The sequence below is a fragment of the Vulpes vulpes genome, chromosome 6 (assembly GCF_048418805.1).
Source record: "Vulpes vulpes isolate BD-2025 chromosome 6, VulVul3, whole genome shotgun sequence".
In the NCBI taxonomy this organism is placed as follows: Eukaryota; Metazoa; Chordata; class Mammalia; order Carnivora; family Canidae; genus Vulpes; species Vulpes vulpes.
The window spans coordinates 24,136,027-24,156,298 of NC_132785.1; the positions used below are offsets into that span (position 1 = coordinate 24,136,027).

At 35.8% G+C, this 20,272-nt stretch overlaps 1 pseudogene; it reads right to left on the reverse strand.

Annotated features, from left to right (window-relative positions):
* Nucleotides 1-1,304: 1,304 nt before the first annotated feature.
* Nucleotides 1,305-12,401, reverse strand: LOC112910945 (spindle and centriole-associated protein 1 pseudogene; annotated as a pseudogene).
* Between the last annotated feature and the right edge of the window lie 7,871 nt (nt 12,402-20,272).

Sequence of the window (20,272 nt, forward strand, 5' to 3'; positions counted from 1 at the left end):
TTACTGTCCTGGAGGCTTTCACCATCCCGCTTAGCCTGGCTTCTTGTGGGGGGGCCCCTCCCCGACTTGATTCTTTTTTATTTAATTATTTTTTCATCTTACTACCTTGTTAGAAGTGCAAACTCTTCTCTCTGTAGCATTCCAGCTGTTCTCTCTTTAAAATCTCAGGTCGAATTCGTAGGTTTTCAGGATGATTTGAAAGTTATCTAGGTAAGTTGGTGGGGACAGGTGACTTGGGGACCCTACTCCTCCACCGTCTTGCCCCACCCCCAACATAGCCATAGTAATCTTTTGAAAAAGTATATTAAATTACCATACTCTTTCCCCTGCTAAAATACCTCCATGGCTCGTTATTTATTAAGGTTATTTTAGCCAGTTATCCCTAATCAAATGCAAGGTTCATATTATATACCAGTCTTCTCATACCAGGATCGCACCTTCTCTTATCCTTCTCTTTGGGAACTGTGAACAGGCCATGCTTCCACCATGGGGCAATGCACATTGCTATGCACATTGCTATTCTTTCCCCTTGGACTGTCCTTCCTTCCTTGTTCTTCTAGGGAAGTTACATTCATTCTTCATTAAGCAGCATCAGTGCCTCAGAGACTCTTCCCTGATACAACTGCCAAATTCAGTTGATAGTTTTTTTCATAGTTGCAGTTTTCTCTCTGCTTGTATGATTATACATTGTTTTCAACACTAGATTGTGACTATGTTTATTATATCATTAAAGATTAATAATACTTTAAGTGAATGATGGAATAAATGAATAAAGGGGCACCTAGGTGGCTCAGTTAACTAAGTGTCCAACTCTTGATCTCAGCTCAGGTCTTGATCTCAGAATCATGGGTTCAAGCCCTGTGTTGGGCTTCATTGAACCTACTTAAATAGATACATAGATAGATAGATAGATAGATAGATAGATAGATAGACAGATAGATAGATAAATAGATACATAGATACATAGATAGATAGTAGGACAAAATAAGATAAAAAATTAATAAATCTTAGAGCCTCAAAAACTTTTCCTGGAAAAAAATTTAGTTTATAATTTTTCCCTATAGTCAGTATTTTATTTATAGGAGATTATTTATTGGTTAGGTATTAGAAATCTATTTGAAAAGGTCAAAAGTTAAAATAATTGCTTTATTCTTTGTTCCATAAGGACTAAATTGTAAGATCTTTATAGGTTTTATCTAAAAGAAGAACATGAAAATTTGGAAGCAGGGCCAGAGAAAGAGGAGTGAAAGCTCAAGGATATATTAGTGAGATATATTACTTAGATAAACTCTCTAAAACTAACTTCATTTATGACAGGTGGGTACTTTATACTGGTGGGTAGAAAGAACAAACCAGCTTTCTTCATTTTGTTTCTCAGTCTTTGCTTTTGGATTAAGAAGTGTGTATCTCCCCCTTTCTGAAGTAGCATTTAGCAGAGAACAAGAATTACTAGTAGCCTCTGAAGATCTTATATTTATTTCACTGGTAGGAGAGATAGCACTGCATTTTGAACTGTTGGGGGAGTCTGTTCCTATGTTAGATACTTCAATTATCCCCTTTCTCCTTCAATCCATGCTCTGAGAAGTGACGGGAATGGGTGATACTGGTGGAGAGGAAAGATTCAAACCAGCAAGTATCTGTTGCTCTGCAAGAATTTTCCATGAGCATCCATAATCTGATGATTCATTTTTGCAATCCATTCCTGCGTGCTGCTTGGTGTTAGAGATTTTGCTGCTGGAAAAGTAGCAGTCATGTCACTTAACATGACCTGTCTCTTGTTTGTTTAATTCCTGAAGTCCATCCCCTTGGTCTTCTTCCAGCCCAATATTATTATTTTTTTTAATTTTTTTTTTTTTATTTATGATAGTCACACACACACACAGAGAGAGAGAGAGAGGCAGAGACACAGGCAGAGGGAGAAGCAGTTTCCATGCACCGGGAGCCCGACAGGGGATTCGATCCCGGGTCTCCAAGATTGTGCCCTGGGCCAAAGGCAGGCGCCAAACCGCTCCGCCACCCAGGGATCCCCCAGCCCAATATTATTATTCTGATGTGCCTGATAGCTGAATTCTGCATTGTCAACTCAGTAATTCATCCATGATGTCCTTTCTCTGTATTGATGCCTCATTTGTTCTAAGCTATTCCCATCTTCCAGTATTGGGGGTTCTTCTGAGAAATTGGGGATTCTGGCTTGCTGAGTGAATGGGAATTGCAGAGGGGCTGCAAGAGATTAACAAAAGGATCCTGGGCTTTGTTCTCCAGATCTTCCCTCATGTGGGAGTCTCCACCACTCAATGAAGAGGTAACTCTCTTTGTCTGAATTCTGATTGTCTGTGAGAATAGGTAAGGTCTTCTCCTCTCAGTTTTGTTGCTTCTCAATCAGTTCCGTAGTCGGAGGAATTCGTGGATTAGGACAAGTTTGAACAGTCCTCCTTAATACATCTTGCAACGGAGATAATTCTGAATTGATCTTCTGCTTTGATGGTGTTATTTGATCTGCCAGGCTCAAATATATGCACTGTAAAACTGTTGGGCAGATTCACACTATTGTTATCGGGGGCGGGGGGGTGGGGAGGTTGGCATGTGAGATAGTTTAACAGTCAAATCTTCCTATGGAAACTCAACCAATTCTTCCTCTCTGAACATCAATGGCACAGAGACATTGGCATTTACTACAGAGCCCTCTGATTTATCTATAGTTTTCCTACTCATGGATCCCCTTTCTGATGCCTGACTTTCTTTGTTGCTATTTATTAAAGGACAGTTCTTCATGGCCTGTGTAATATAAGTTGCCCATCTGTTGTGACCATGTGCTGCTGAAGTCTTGACTGGGTAACAGTATTTTCTTCTTTAAGAAGAAAAATTTTAGCTGTAAGCGCTCAGTGAGCTCTCCATAATCACCTAACACTTGTTCCAGTTGCTGCCTTGTCTCTACTTTATACAGTTGGAGCTCACTTTCTTTAAGGTACCAAACCAGGAAATAGAGGGAGCTCACCAGTGACAGAGTAAAGTCTGTTGGACTGACTACTCTGTAGTTGCTTGACTTCAGGTCCTGTCCACCATTTTTATTCTTCCATTTAGTGTTCCACTTCATGTTTCATGTGTTTGAGGGCATCCAGCCTGGATTTATTGCTATTTGGTAAGTCTGTGGAGCTGTGCCAGCTGCTAAGGTGTTTTTCTTCTGCTTGGAAGGAGCACACAAATCCAATTTTCCTTTCACTTTAACAACTGGTTTTGCTTCCCTGAGTTTAACACTTATCCCATAATACAGCTTGAGTCTAGAGTCTCAGTAGATTCTTCAGACTGAAGCTTGGTGTGGATTCTCTTGACAGCATTGGTAGCGTTCATAGGCAGCTTTCTGTTCCCCTGATGGAAGGGACGGATGACAGAGCTCCTGGAGAGGTTGTTATTTGTGACTGTGTTGCTATTTTCTGCTGAATATCATCAGTCCACGGTTTATTAACTAACTCAGAATTATCTTCCTTTAGTTGGTGGAGAAACCTGGCTGCACTGCTATTTGAGAGTTTAGAATTATCCAATTCATTCTAACTTTTTTCTGACTGGCTATTAACAGTTGCTGCTTCTTCATCATAATCTACTTCATTAAGAGCCTGAGGCTCCATGACAGATTCACTAAGAATGTTGTGGGTGACAGGGTCTTGATTTGCCATGATGAGACCTTGGGAAGAATCAGGAGCCATTGTTATATTCAGAATCCTGTGTGCCTACAAGAATCTGAGTTGATTCTAGTATATGTATAATGCCAGAAGATAGTTCTTCCTGGGTTTCCCTGGGTTTTCTTTTTCTTTTTCTTTTTTCCTGTATATTTCAGGTCTTCATAGGAAAGGAATTACAGAACATTTCACTCCCTTGACACATTTCAGGATAGTAAAAATTCTTGTCTTCCTGAAGATTTGCTTACATTTCAGAGTAATAATAATAATAGATATACCATCCCCTGAGAAACATCTGATTAAAGTTCAGTGTAACAAACCAAGAGACCTTCCTCTCCTCAGATCATAAGATACTAACATTTTAGATTAAAATAGAGTCTTTTGACACAAATAGATGGAAAAATATTCCATGCTCATGGATTGGCAGAATTAATATTGTGAAAATGTCAATGTTACCCAGGGCAATTTACACGTTTAATGCAATCCCTATCAAAATACCATGGACTTTCTTCAGAGAGTTAGAACAAATTATTTTAAGATTTGTGTGGAATCAGAAAAGACCCCAAATAGCCAGGGGAATTTTTAAAAAGAAAACCATATCTGGGGGCATCACCCTGCCAGATTTCAGGTTGTACTACAAAGCTGTGGTCATCAAGACAGTGTGGTACTGGCACAAAAACAGACACAGAGATCAATGGAACAGAATAGATAATCCAGAAGTGGACCCTGAACTTTATGGTCAACTAATATTCGACAAAGGAGGAAAGACTATCCATTGGAAGAAAGAGTCTCTTCAATAAATGGTGCTGGGAAAATTAGACATCCACATGCAGAAGAATGAAACTGGACCACTCTCTTGCACCATACACAAAGATAAACTCAAAATGGATGAAAGATCTAAATGTGAGACAAGATTCCATCAAAATCCTAGCAGAGAACACAGGCAACACCCTTTTTGAACTCAGCCACAGTAACTTCTTGCAAGATACATACACGAAGGCAAAAGAAACAAAAGCAAAAATGAACTATTAGGACTTCATCAAGATAAGAAGCTTTTGCACAGCAAAGGATACAGTCAACAAAACTAAAAGACAACCTACAGACTGGGAGAAGACATTTGCAAATGATGTATCAGGTAAAGGGCTAGTTTCCAAGATCTAGAAAGAACTTATTAAATTCAACACCAAAGAAACAAACAATCCAATCATGAAATGGGCAAAAGACATGAAGAGAAATCTCACAGAGGAAGACATAGACATGGCCAACACGCACATGAGAAAATGCTCTGCATCACTTGCCATCAGGGAAATACAAATCAAAACCACAATGAGATGCCACCTCACACCAGTGAGAATGGGGAAAATTAACAAGGCACGAAACCACAAATGTTGGAGAGGATGCAGAGAAAAGGGAACCCTCTTACACTGTTGGTGGGAATGTGAACTGGTGCAGCCATTCTGGAAAACTGTGTGGAGGTTCCTCAAAGAGTTAAAAATAGACCTGCCCTACGACCCAGCAATAGCACTGTTAGGGATTTACCCCAAAGATACAGATGCAATGAAAGGCTCGGACACCTGCACCCCGATGTTTCTATCAGCAATGGCCACAATAGCCAAACTGTGGAAGGAGCCTCGGTGTCCGTCGAAAGATGAATCGATAAAGAAGATGTGGTTTATGTATATAATGGAATATTACTCAGCCATTAGAAACGACAAATACCCACCATTTGCTTCAATGTGGATGGAACTGGAGGGTATTATGCTGAGTGAAGTAAGTCAATTGGAGAAGGACAAACATTATATGTTCTCATTCATTTGGGGAATATAAATAATAGTGAAAGGGAATATAAGGGAAGGGAGAAGAAATGTGTGGGAAATATCAGAAAGGGAGACAGAACATGAAGACTCCTAACTCTGGGAAACGAACTAGGGGTGGTGGAAGGGGAGGAGGGCAGGGGGTGGGGGTGCATGGGTGATGGGCACTGAGGGGGGCACTTGATGGTATGAGCACTGGTTGTTATTCTGTATGTTGGTAAATTGAACACCAATAAAAAATAAATTTATTATAAATAAATAAATAAATAAAATAGAGTCTTTTTTCACCACAGGGGTAATGGGGTATATGTATCAGCTTCCCAATATGAGCACTAAGTGATACAACTTTGGAGCACCTGTCCTGTGATATGAATCCACTGTGTACCCAATAATACCTGATTCTCACTGTAGGCAATTGACTGATTGTTTATGTCCTCCTAAAATTCATTTGTTGAAAGCTAACACCAATGTGGTTGTCTTAGGAGGCTGAGCCTTTGAGGGTGATTAGGTCATAAGGGTGGAGCCCTCATTAGTGAGGTTAGTGCCCTAAAAAGTGGCTTCAGAGAGCTCCCTCCCCACTTCCACCATGTGAAGACACAGCAAGAAGATAGCTGTCTATGAACCAGGAAGTGGGCTCTCACCAGATGCCAAATCTGCTGGTGATCTTGGACTTCTCAGCTCCCAGAACTGTGAGGAATAAATTTCTGCTATCTATAAGTGTGAGTTATACATGGCCTGTTTCTCTGCAATTTGGTACTTCTGTCAGGATATGCATGAAATTACATAGATTAACTTATTAACTTGCAAGTAGGATAAACTCTCAGACCCTTCACACTTTCTAACTTAACATATATTACATAAAATATCCTACATAAACAAACATAAGTACCTGTTTCTCAATAAAGAATAACATCAGTCTCAATAATATCCTTAGTGTTTATATTTTTTTCCCCTCAAGTTCTTGGTGTCTATGGCTTTTGGTTTATCATACTATTCAAAAAGCAAGCAAGCATCAATCGCTGTTTTATAAATCAACAAACTAAGTTGAAAAAGCATAAACTACCACATGTATATAATAATCTGGTATATATGCAATGACTTCTGCCACATATTTGGGGATCCCACAGGTGGTTCCAATAGGGAGAGCATTCTTTCCACTGCTAATTTGGCACTACCCAATTGGAATTGAGTTTTGCTCAAATAAGTCATAAAATGTTTAATATACCTCAGTTTATCTTTTAACCATACAAACTTGTTAATTGTATCCCTCAGTTTAATAAAAAAACAAACATTTCTGTTGTGGGTTTAACTGTCTACATAATTTGCATATCAGTTCTAACTTGTTCCCATTTTGGTAGACAGGGGAATAGGTTTGCCCTTCTAAACAATAAATATTTCATTAAGAAGTGTCAGTGTCTTTTTGAACTGATAGAGAAAGACCTATAGAACTCTATTTTACTTTCAAAATTGCTATTATCTTCTACAAAGGAACAGATACTGTCTGAACATAAGAAGAATATCAAAATAATGATGCCTATTTAAAAAATATTCTGGATTTATAAAGCCAAGAAGATATTATCACTTGAAACATCCAAGCAGAAACAGTATAGCTATCATCATTTAAAATGATGGACTAGATAATTTCAAAGGTTTCTTTCTACTCTAAGAACATATTTTATAATTGTGTCAGATAATCTTTCTGTTGCATCCATTCTGAAATTGTGCAAACACTGATTTCAAAGTATGTTTCTCTTTCAGTTCTCCCTATCTCAGTGGATGGTACTAATACCATTATGCTTCAACAGCTTAGAAAACCACGCATCACTCTTTTTACCTCTTACCTATAAATAGTATCCATCATTAAGCCCTTTGATGGATACTCCAATTTATTCACATATGTTTCATCTTCACCATCACTAACCTCATGCAAGATACAGTCATCTCTCACCTAAACTATTGAATTACTTCTGTCTGAACTACAAATGGAACTCAAACCTCAAGGTCACAATGTGAGAAAATACATATTTAAAGCATTTATGCTAATCTTAGGAAAATAAACATACTATAAATTCACATTTCTTTTAGTACATGTATATTTACATCATCTTATGTCCAATCCTCATAATGTAATCTAAATAGCGCCCTCCTCTAATATATTATATTCTAAGCTATCATTCGTTCATTCTTTCTTTCTTTGTTCTTGATCTGGGGCACTGGGGAAGAAAGAAGTTTTGGGAGGGAAGCAAAGAATTTTATGTGACTTGTTACCAAAAGTCCAAAAGAAGTCTAATCTTCATATATATAAAATTAATGTGAATGTTCTGTTCTTCACAGCGGCTCATGTGGATTAGCAAATTACATTGATAATGACTAGGCAACTGTGATTTCATAAATGTTATTAGGAAAAAAGTTCTCCAGATGGGTTTAAGTACTATCCTTTTGTATTAGTTCTTAAAAGGGCATATGTTATAAAAGTTCATCCTGAATTATCAGAAGTGACCATGAAATTTGCCATGCCAATACTTAATCTATCCCAGAAGTGATATTCTTTTGTCAAGTTTAAATGATACTAATATATATACTCCTTTTGTCTCCTTAGTAAATGACACTATTGAGGATATGATTGTCCAGTGAAGTCAATGTCACTGACACAGTGAAATGTACTTTGTCACTCATATCTAATAGAGAGGGTCACTGAACTGTATTAAAATTAAATCTGCATTTTATTTCCTGGAATAGATAGAATATGAGCAGAAACTGAGCTCTAGTAATTCCAATTTTGGGGAAAAATAGCTCTTTACTATTTCAAAAAGTTTTTGAGGGCAAAGAAACTTTAGATTTTTTTTTTTTTTTTTAAGTAATGAATCAAATGCGTTATTGCTGGGAACTCTTTTAAACATTAAATTGTACCTATGCAATGAGCTCAGGGGGTATAGCTTGCAGTTTCTTCCCCCTTCCTGGCTTTTTTCTTTTTTCTTTCTTTTTTTTTTTAGTTAGTCAAACTGCCCAAGATGAAGATTTTAAAGATTTCATCTCAAACACTCTTACGTAGTTAAGTGTGGCCCTGTAACTAAATTTTGGCTAATAAGGTAAAGTCAGAAGTGCTCTATGTCAGGTTCTTGGAATTTCAATAGCTCACATCAGTGCTTTGTTGTTATTAGGTGTCTTTTCCTGGCTCCTGCTGCCTTTATACAGAGGGTGACAGATTGCTAAAGCCCCCAGGTTCCCTAAATGGAAAACCAAGAGAGCCCAAGTATATGGACAATGGAATGGAGGGAGGCTGGGTATCTGCAGGCTCTGTGATAGAGTTGCTATATACCAAGCATGGGCCTGCATATCCTCAGATTTTATATATACTAGAAACAGACTCTTATCATCTCTGGTTTATAACACTTTGATTTCAGTGCTTCCACTAAAATCTAATCCCAGTAGATATAGTGACATTTCATGGAATAAAGATATTCAGGTTAATGTAATGTGATAAAAATTATTCATTATAAGTCTTTAACAGTTTAAGTACAGAAACAAAATAAACATTCGAAACTTCTACAACAATTAGCATCCATGTGATGCTTTTATTGTATTTTGCAAAGATATTCATCTGTATTAGACAGGAAAAAATTTAATAGAGATCCTTATCACAGATAATTTGAGACCACTTAGGCAACATTTATTATGTGTATGTGTGTATGCATGTGTATGTAATTATTATTTCCATTCATGAATAAATATCTAATGGAAGACAGGCTTTGTCTGAGGAGCTTAAAATTGTTCAACAGGTATGAAGTCATTCTGTGTCTGCTCTCAGTTTCTATCAGCTTTGAAAGATAAGTAGGAAACCACTTTAGCTACTCTTGGAATTATACTTCCTGCACCAATCATGTACCAAAACCTAGATAGGAGAAGAGTCCTAAGTATCTGTGAGAGTCTTAAGACTCTAATAGAAATAGTAAGGTCATCCCCAGTGGCCTAGCAGTTTAGCGCCTCCTTCAGCCCAGGGCAGGATCCTGGAGACCCAGGATTGAGTCCCATGTCGGGCTCCCTGCATGGAGCCTGCTTCTCCCTCTGCCTGTGTCTCTGCCTCTCTCTCATTCTGTGTCTCTCATGAATAAATAAGTAAAATCTTAAAAAAAAAAAAAAAAAAGGAATAGTAAGAATATCTTGTGCTAACATCTTGGTCCTGGGGAATCATTGAAGTTCATGGTATGAGTTTATAATGTTAGGTCCAACTGTAGAGAAATATCTGTCACTTAACAAGTTAACTTTGGTCAAAAAAAAGGTCAATATAAATCACAGACAGTTTTTCAATAACCCAAATGGATAGAGTTCAAGGTAAAACATTTTTCTAGAAGAAGTGAGATGTAATTGCTGAAAGGCAGAGACAGGAGGGTGGGGCAAGTGAGGGACAGGAGAGAAAGGGAAGGAGGGAGAGAGAAAATGAGTAAGAATGAAAGTTATTATATTCTCTATAGCTTCTACAAGTGTATGGTGATAGTGCAATTTCATACTAGGAAGAAGTTTAAATAGGCAATGGCTAATTTATGAAATTGTTGTATCATACCATAGCAAAGAGGGAAATAAAACTTAAGTATAATAATCACCATTCTTCTACAAAAAAATATTATTTCCCCCCCTCCTCAAATAGTCTTTACAAAAAAAAGAAAAGCAGGTGATGAAGGCTTCACAAATCACAGAATGTTCTTATTTTTTGTCTTCATGATTTTCCAGACAATGTGCAATTCATTTCAATTTTCTTCTTTTATTTATTGCTCAATTTTGTTTATTTTCTTATTTGCTATTGAAGGTTGCTTTATAAAGTCTATCAAATATACAATTTACTGGGAATTCCAGCCTCTGGTTTTACTGCCGACTATGAACAATACAGACAATAAAAAAAAGAGAGAGAGGCGAGAGAGAGAGAGAAACAGTTTTATTATTACCTACCGCCACTTAAAGATAAACCATGGCTCAGTTATTAAGGAGAATTGGATGTCCTTTCCAATCAGATATGGAAAGAATGTAATTCTTTTTTAAACATTTTTTTTTATTAGAGTTCAATTTGCCAACATTTAGCATAACACCCAGTGCTCATCCTGCTAAGTGCCCCCCCTCAGTGCCCATCACCCAGTCACCCCAACCCTCCGCTCACCTCCCTTTCCACTACCTCTTGTTTGTTTCCCAGAGTTAGGTGTCTCTCATGTTTTATCACCCTTACTGATATTTTCACTCATTTTCTCTCCTTTCCCTTTATTCCCTTTCACTAATTTTTATATTCCCCAAATGAATGAGACCATATAATGTCTGTCCTTTTCCAATTGACTTACTTCACTCAGCATAATACCCTCCAGTTCCATCCACGTTGAAGCAAATGGTGGGTATTTGTCATTTCTAATGGCTGAGGAATATTCCATTGTATACATAAACCACATCTTCTTTATCCATTCATCTTTCGATGGACACCGAGGCTCCTTCCACAGTTTGGCTATTGTGGCCATTGCTGATGGAAACATCGGGGTGCAGGTGTCCCGAGTTTCATTGCATCTGAATCTTTGGGGTAAATCCCCAGCAGTGCAATTGCTGGGTCGTAGGGCAGGTCTATTTTTAACTCTTTGAGGAACCTCCACACAGTTTTCCAGAGTGGCTGTACCAGTTCACATTCCCACCAACAGTGCAAGAGGGTTCCCCTTTCTCCACATCCTCTCCAACTTTGGTTGTTTTGTGTCTTATTAATTATCACCAGAATGTAATTCTTGAGGGTAAATAACATTTAAGTAAGAAAGGTATAAATATAATTAAATTACAGTTCTCAGAACAAGGAAAACAGTGATGTTTCTCATACAAAAAAAAAAAAACAGTAGTGATATACTGTACCTGAGATATATATGTATGTATATGTATTTATTTATTAGAGAGGGAGAGAGAGAGAAAGAGAGAGAGAGTGAGAGGTAGAGACAGAGGGAGAAAGAAGCAACTTTCTTCTGAGCAGGGAGCTGGCACAATCTCAATTTCTAAGATCATGACCTGAAACAAAGGCAGACACTTAACCAACTGAAGCACCCAGGTGCCACATACCTGAGATACTTTTAAAAGGAGTAAAGAGAAATAAAATTCGGTCAAAATTAAATAAATAATATAATTGGAATAATTGAATGTGTCTAATACAGGTAATGACTAATCTTTATTATGTACTTATCTTCTTTCAGATATTGTCTTAAACCATATTAAAGATTAATAACCCCATTTCACAGATAGAAGCTTACTCCTATTTTATATGGCTCTCTAGTCAATAAGTTCATATTAGAACAGGGGGAAAAAAGGAAGAAAAAAAAAAAGCAAAACTATATAGTAAATAGTAAATAATAAAATAATAAACCAGCAACAATAACAAGAAAATATGTTTTAAAGAACCAGAAATGAAAATGTAGAGAAGGAAAAGTTTTCCCTTCATCCTCTAGGGTCCCTGGATGAATCTAAAAATTAAATTGGTGAAGATAGATTAACAGGAGAAAAGCATACAAATTTTATTTAATATAAAGTTTTACATGGCATGGGAGCCTTCCTAAGGAAGGCTTAAACCTATGTACTTTTATGCTAAGTTTTGTGTACCAAAGAAACACTATGTACTCTAAAGGAGGTTTGATGAAGAGTAGATAGCTGTGAAGGAATATGATAAGTTGAGGAGTGTGAGGTCATTGTAGTAAACCAGGGGAACCGGTTTACTAGCGAACTTTCTAGCACATTCAGTCTGTTTATTGAGATTCTTCATGGTGGACTTTGTCTTCAAAGATAAGGATACTCTTTTCTTCTGGGTATGAGGAAGGCACCTCTCATTTGAGGGTTTTATGACCTGTTTCAGAAGGACAAGGGGCTGGGAGAGAAGGTCCATGTTCCTGCATGTTCCTGCATCTGCCATATTCTCAAATTCCTTCAACTTAAAATATTCAATGTGTGAGGGTGCTATATTTTGGGGTAATGTGTCATGAACCTCTTCAAAATCTACATTTATGCTAATGTTAGGTAGATTTTGAATACTGGGAGATGTGATTTGGAGTTTTTTTTTGTTTTGTTTTGTTTTTTAACTGAAATACAGCTACAATGTTGGCAGGTATTACCACTTCAAAAACTCTCAGGCAATCACTATACATTTCTATAAAAGAATTTGAGGAATCTGAGAGGATTATCAGTTTCCTTATAAACATTATACAACTAATTTATATTTTAACAAACTGAAAAAATATTTTTTAAAGATTTTACTCATGAGAGACACAGAGAGAGAGAGAGGCAGAGACACAGGCAGAGAGAGAAGCAGGCTCCCTGCAGGGAGCCTGATGCAGGACTCTATCCTAGGACTCCAAGATCACTATCTGAGCCAAAGGCAGATCATCAACCACTGAACCACCCAGATGCCCCTAACAAACTGAAAATATTGACAGTCTGCACCACTGTTAAATACAAACATGGCATTTGTAACAGGGATCTCGAGCTTGCTATCCCTTTTGAAGAGTACCCTAAGAAACATCAGGATGACATCAGAAATAAAAAAAGAACTTAGAAAACTTACGGTATTCAAAAGGAGAAAATTTGAAAAATAAAATTGTAACTAGTCTGTAAACATAGCTGTTTCCAAAAGACTGCCGTTGGAGTTTAAAATAGAAGAGCTCATTAAATGCCTAATAATTTAGGGCAATCATTTTGACATTTTCATCTTTTTTTTCTCTATGATATTAAAATAAGAGCTTTGAATAGAAGAAATCTTGTGAGTTCAGTACAGGAAGGAAGACTATAAGCAAATTAATTTAATTTGCTTGTTAATTAGTTAATTAAGAAAATGTTAGAAATGGGCTTTCACTGGTCAAGTTGTATATATTTAAATTTTGTGAATTACCTAAATATTTTAAAGATGATGCCCACCTTGCAAAAAAAAGAAAAAAAATCTATCAGACTTGTGGAGTATACCTTAAAGATAATCCATGAGCTTTGATGATTATGATCCTGTGTTCATCCATTGGTATAGTAATAGTTCTGGTTTTCTGATACGGACTATAAATGTACTGCATCCCTGCGTCTGGAAGCTTAACTTACCTATTCCAGTTAACCTTTTGTCCACTCAGGAGATTTAGGATTGTCTTTAAATTGTTTAACATTGAATAATATTAATATTGAATAAATAAGGGACTAACAATGTTGAATTTATCTGAGCTCTCTTTTCCTGAAAAGCTTGTCAAGAGATCCTCCCCTTCCCTTTTGTGTTCTGAGAAATGGTTAACTGCGGAAGAGTGACTTTTTTGGCATATTCCAAGAATTAAACACCTCAAGCCTTCAAGTAGGACTCACTGTCATCCTTCTTTATAACCCCCTTGTTTCCACGATTATGAACCCAACTTTTCCTCCCTAGTCTTTTAAAACGTCTTCATTAATGAACATTCCTTCTATTACAACAGTCTGAATAAAATCATCTATATAATCTATGTAATTTGGTCTTTTGCAAGACCTTTGATTGATAAAGTGAGTAGAATGTGGTAAATGGAAATTAGGAAGGGTATGAATATGACAGGAAGAGATAATTTTTGTGTATTTATAACTATATTGTAATTTTTGACAATTTTCTTTTTTCTCTGTGAGTTAGGAAGTTTTTCCTTTTTTTCCCTAACCCTACTACAAACAGGACTGCTTTCATAATATATGAAATTACTTGATGATCTAGTTATTTACTTAGTTTATATTTTTTAAATGTTTTTTGTTTTTTTCTGATTTAGAGCTAGTGCTGATATTAACCTGGGTTTTGTTAATGGGTGTACATTTCTCAGAGAAAATAAATAAACTTTATGAAAAAACTGTATTTATATAATTGCTTCTCTTAAAATGGTTGCCTAGTAGTAAACAATCAATCTTTTGATTTTCTCTGTAAACATTTACCATGCATAGCTGTTATCACAGTTCAAGGGCTTTTTTGTTTTGTTTTGTTTTTGTGTTTGTTTTGTTTTAGAGAGGGAGAGAGAGAGATGGACATGGTCAGAGGGAGAGAGAGAAAGAATCTTAATCAGGCTCCATGCCCAACATGGAGCCCAACACAGGCTCAGTCTCATAATCCTAAGATCATGACCTGAGCCAAAATTCAGAGGTGGACACTTAACCAACTGAGCCACCCAGGCACCGTCAAGGGCCTTTTATTTGTTTTGTTTTGTTTTGTTAACCTTTATCAATGATTTGTTAAGGGTTAGGCATTGGACTAAGTGGTTTAAATACTTTTCATAATCCTCTCAATATACTTACCAGGAGGAAAGTCAGGAACAAAGAAGGTAGGTAGTTTGCCCTACTCACATAACGGGGAAAAGACAGAGCCTAGATACAACCCGTGTGATCCAAACCCAAAATATAACCTCTTAACCACTTAGAATTCTTTCAGAAGTTTAAGGAAATGTTTTGTATATTATTGAATATTACAAATATAAGACAAAAATATGCATCAATTAAACTGTAAAATGAAGTTCATTCAGAAATTCTTGCTATTTGGATTCTTATCCATAATTTATAGTTCTAAAGAAAGAAAAGTCGATTGATAAATACATATGATTCTTTTCCTCACACAAGAGAGAAAGGCACCCTATAATTTTCCAAATTAACCTACTTAGCATTGTTAACATAGGAATTCAAGATGAGTTGGTTTGCATTTCCTAAGGATTCAGCAGAAGACAGTTTGGGATTTATTTCTGAGCTCCTGAAGAAAGTACCAGCAGAAATACCCTCCTCCTACCTAGATTTAGCAGTTGTAGGTATGCAGGGGACAAGTGGGAAGTGGTTAGAGAAAGAACATAATTGCTTTCTACACCTCACTTCAAGACTACTTCAGATTCCTCCTCCTGACTTTTCTGTCCTTACAAATAAGAGTTTCTTATGTAAATCCTTGTTCATCTCCCCAAGCAATTTGATATTCCCTGATCAACTTCCTTTACATCTGGTACTTAAATCTATCATATCACTTATTCTAGGTATTATTTGCTTTTAAGTGTCTTTATTCTCACTGTTCTGATATAAAGAAACATTTGTTGTTTAAAATTATGCCTCCAACACCAATTTGGATTCCTGACATTATAGAAGGTTTTTAGTGAATATTTGACAAATGAATATATCACTTATTCTAGGTATTATTTGCTTTTAAGTGTCTTTATTCTCACTGTTCTGATATAAAGAACCATTTGTTGTTTAAAATTATGCCTCCAACACCAATTTGGATTCTTGACATTATAGAAGGTTTTTAGTGAATATTTGACAAATGAATATATTGCATTATGAACATACTACATTTAACTTATTTTCTCCCTATAAATTAGAGAACCATTTATTCATTTTAACCTAGATCTATAATTTCTATATGCTTACATATTTCAAGTCAATTGAAGAACTGAAAATTTTCTAAAAATTCTTGATTGTTTTGATTGGTGTTCTGTTTAAATTAATAGCATAATGTATGAATAATAGCTTTAGTCCAAAAGATTTTTCAAACACTAAAATAATGTATTTTATAATCATAGATCTGATTAATTCTGATTGTGAATGTAGATCTAGAAATGCGATATATTTATTAAAGAAATATACTTCTATATTCTAAACTATTTGACAATCAACAAATGCATAGAATATTAGACTGGCATCAAAGCATAAACATTTTGTTGACTGGTTAATCTGCTTCTCTGTTACTACTCTTCCAGTGAGTGGGTAGATGCTCTTGAATTCCTAGGATTTAGAAAAATTAATGTAGAGTATTTTATGTTAAAATAAGACACCTTTTTGACTCTGAAAGCACCTTTGCTTTCCTTTTACTACATTCTTTGGTATTACTTTGCTAGTTCAATTCAGTAGTGAAGCTTTTAGTCTCCATGGTTACTTTTGCAAATATAATTTGGTGAGAAGATCAGAGTAAAAATCAATCAAGGTAGTGCTTGGACATGCAATTTAACAATCTTTCCTAATGAGTACACTTCATAGCCTATTTCTTATAGTCTTTTAGGAATTTTCTTAATTTTTTAATTGACATCAAACTAGCTTTAATATAATTCCCCTTTTCAAACATTTAGATTAAAAATAAATTCCCTGTAAGCATCTTCTATACTAATTAAAATCTAAATATGCCATTTGTATCAGCCAATTATCATACATCATTTATATCTGGTAATAAAAATGAGGGAAAGGAACAGGTTTTGAACATTTGGAGAAATATAGGCATTTAAGTATGTATTATTTTTAAAAGGACTTAAGCAATTTTGTTTATGGGCATGAGGCATAAAGGATATGACAGTTGTGAATTTCTACATAGCCAACTGTCTGAATTATTACTGAGAAATATACTTATTCAAATTTATGTTCAAATATCTTAACCAACAAAGGTGATTGGTCCTAAGATAGGGAAAAATGCAGTAGAATAGAAATACACTTACATTACACAAAGATATCAAGTTATAGTCACTATAATATTTTCTATATAGAATAAGAACACTTTACATTTTTTATTGTAGGTAATCTCGTACCCACAAGTTAGGTAATTTGAGTCAATGTGAGCAAATACTTATTTTCTCGTAAATAGTATTTAATAAAATGAATTGTCATAGCTGTGCTATGTAATTCTATTCCTAATTCTATAATGGATAGAGTATAATTCTGAAAACTGTTATTTTGAATATTGAAGTAATGATGAATTAGTAATATATATGAAAGTATTTTATAAACATAAACAGTACTTTTGTTTTTGAGTGAGTGTGCTTTGTATTTGAAAAATACTATTAGTGGTTGTTTTCTTCATAGAATAAATACCAACTTTTAAAAATAATTATTGTCAGCAAACAATATTTTCCATGCATTTCTAAATTGAACTTTCAAAGTCTTAGTGATTTAGTTATAAATCTATGAAATAGTAACAGGGGACCCTTGATTAATGTGTGCTTATATAAATTTAAGCATATTAAATTCCCTTAAATGATCAGTCGCATTTTCAGCTTATTTAAATTCACTCACCCATTTTAATCTACATTCATAAAAATAACAATGCTTGTGTTTTAAGTTTGTGAAATACTTATCCTTAGAAAACTTTAGAACATTAGTCAACTCTAATAAATTTATTAAAATAATAAATTCAGTGGTTTAATTTTTAATATTCAAATGTTTATAAACTTTGTCACATTTTCTTTTACCCTTCCATATAAAATTTAAAATCTAAAATCAATATTACTTCTTAAATCTTAATATTACTTAATAGGATCTTAAGTCAATTATGATGAATTTCTAAAACATTAAAATTTATAAATACTGTTAAATTAGTTAAACAAGGAGTACATTAGACTGAGGTTTTAATACGGTGGTGGCCTACATAAGCAAGTCAAAATATAGCCTGTAAATGGCTGTAGGTTGTGAAATCCCAAACGGCCAACAAAGCTTTAAGTTATAGCCAATCAAGTAATTTCCTCCATTTCTGCACCTTTATGTAAATCTTTCCCCTAGCTCCCTTAGGTGGAGTGCTTTTGATATGGAAGAGCTTGGTTTTGTCTCATGGAGTCAAAACATGATAGAGGTTTTTTAAGCAGAGATACAGAGAAAGCTCTCAGAAGTGAGAGGGGTCCTAAAAGGGTTGCCACTAAGGGCTTTCATGGTCTGTCTTTTATAGGAAACTGACCAGGGAACTTGGTAAATTTCTTGTTAATATCAGAGTGGATATTTAGAACAAACATGCTGGACTATGTAAATCTATCATACTAACAAGATGTTTTTGAATCTCCTCTATAATATTTCTCTGTATCTGGGATTTCTGTGAGTCTACTCAGGTAGCCCATGGCCTTGAGATTCTTGTGCCATCTTGGTTTGAGCAAGGACTATTGATAACAGCTAATGACGTATTTCTTTGTGATCTGGTGAGTTTCTGTGATTCTTTAGTAGCCATTAAAGGGGGATACTCCCTACCATTTTGGAGCTAGGGAGCCAGGTTGTTTTTACTGACTTATCTCTGTTTTCTTGGGATGGATAGGAGCCTGACTTTGGGGGCTTTCAGTGTCCTTAGGATTTATGGGACCCCACAGATTCCTGGGAGCCTGATCTGGGTCTTTTCCCTTATCATTCCTTGCCTAACCCTGTCTACCCCTAACTAGTTCCTACATCACTTTTAACCATTTCTGCTTTGACCCTGCCACAATGGCATCTATTTTTGTTTAGTTAACACTAAAATGTTTAATATGCCTCAGTTTATCCTTTAACAATACAAACATTTTAATTTTATCTCTTACTTTAATGTAAAAGGCATTGCTGCTGTGGGTTTGATTTTCTCTATCATCAATAGAAGAATTCTACATCTTATTTTGAAAACACAAGTTCCTCAGTAGGCAGAGGAATAGGTTTGCCCTTCTAAGCAAGCTGGGGATTAGTTCCCAAGCAAACTAAAATTACCATTTCAAGAGAATTGGTGTCAGTAAGAATCACTCTGATACTAAGCCAGAAATTTGTCTACATGAAACTAGGGACCACTCTCCTTTCCAGTCTTTAGTAAGACTGAGACAGATTATAAAATAATAGGCATAATATAATCATGTGATCTACTTTCTCTTGTTTCTTCCTTTGTAAAAATTCCAGCCTCTCATAATTGGAATTCTCTGCTTATCATATACCTCATTTCACCTAGCTAACTACTATTTGTCTGCTGGGTTTTAGGAGTAATCTAATAAACAGCACCCTTCCTCATCTTCACTCATAATAGAATTTAAGAAACAAAACAACCAAGCAAAGGGAAAAAAAGAGAGAGAAAGATCAAGAAACAGACTCTTAATTATAGAGAACAAACTGATGATTACCAGAAAGGAGGGGGTAGAGCAATATGGAAGGGAATGGGGGATGTGTTAAAAAGTTAATAGGGGGGATCCCTGGGTGGCTCAGCGGTTTGGCGCCTGCCTTTGGCCCGGGGCGTGATCCTGGAGTCCCGGGATCGAGTCCCAGTCGGGCCCCCGGCATGGAGCCTGCTTCTCCCTCCTCCTGTGTCTCTGCCTCTCTCTCTCTCTCTATGTCTATCATGAATAAATAAATAAATCTTTAAAAAAAAAAGTTAATAGGGATTCAGGAATGCACATGTCATGATGAGCACCAGGTGATGTATGGAAATCCACCTAGAACTAATGTGTATTGTATATTGATGTATATTGTATACCTAGAACTAATATAACACTCTATATGAACTGCTTTTTTAAAAAAAATATTTACTCCAGATGGACTTAAAAAAAACCCAAACACGGGATCCCTGGGTGGCACAGCGGTTTGGCGCCTGCCTTTGGCCCAGGGCGAGATCCTGGAGACCCTGGATCAAATCCCACATCAGGCTCCGGGTGCATGGAGCCTGCTTCTCTCTCTGCCTGTGTCTCTGCCTCTCTCTCTCTCTCTGTGACTATCATAAATAAATAAAAGTTAAAAAAAAAAACCCAAACACTTAGATATGAAAATAAATGATCATAAGAAAAAAGAAAAGAAAATATGTGATAATGAATTGTTTGGCTATATATAAGAGTGGGGTGTCTTTCAGTCTGCACAGTCTTATGTTGCCTATGATGTATATCACATCCTGATTTCATGATTATTCAGTAAGAATTTTTTTTTTCTTACTACCTTTGTGGGGAGATTTTCTGGGTTTAAAACATTTTTGCTTGTTTTTATTTGTTTGTTTTAGTTTATTTTCCCAACATTATCACTCATCTGCCGCATTATCACTAGGTTCACTATTGTTTAGAGGAGATATGGATAGTATCAAAGACCAGAAAT